Raw genomic sequence first — 581 nt, forward strand, 5'->3', positions numbered from 1 at the left:
TTATAAGCTGGAATAGGCTGGGACTTTTCTCCCTGGTGTAGAGAAGGCTGAAGGCTTACCTATGGAGGCTTATGAAATAATGAGGATGTAGATAGTCAGGATTGCTTTTCCCCTAAAACTATGAGAGGAAAGATTTAAAAAGAAACTAAGGGGCTCTTTCTTCACACAGAGTACGGTGGTTAAATAGACCAACCTGCCTGAGGAATATACAATTGCCATGAATAACCAATACAATATTTGGCTCATTTGGTTCAGCAGGAGATGCTAAATGGGAATTAGATTGGTCGGCATGGACAGGTTGAGCCGAAGGGTCTGTTTCTTTGCTGTAAAACGATGATATTTGTCTGTTCATGCTCAGCACGTACTTTTTCTCGATTCCCCCCCACAACCAAGAAAAACTTTCGAAAAGTTCGCAGCCCAAGAAAAAGATCCACTTTGAAAGTGCCTCGTTCGAATGCAGACGCTGCAATCCTGGCCACGTCATTGGCTGGTGGTTCGTGACGCTCCTATCAGGGCGGCAGTGAAGGTCTATTGGTCAGATCCCGGTCATTTATGCATTGGACCGCCCCTCGGCGCTTCGG

Source organism: Narcine bancroftii, chromosome 9 (genome assembly GCF_036971445.1).
Source record: "Narcine bancroftii isolate sNarBan1 chromosome 9, sNarBan1.hap1, whole genome shotgun sequence".
NCBI lineage: Eukaryota > Metazoa > Chordata > Chondrichthyes > Torpediniformes > Narcinidae > Narcine > Narcine bancroftii.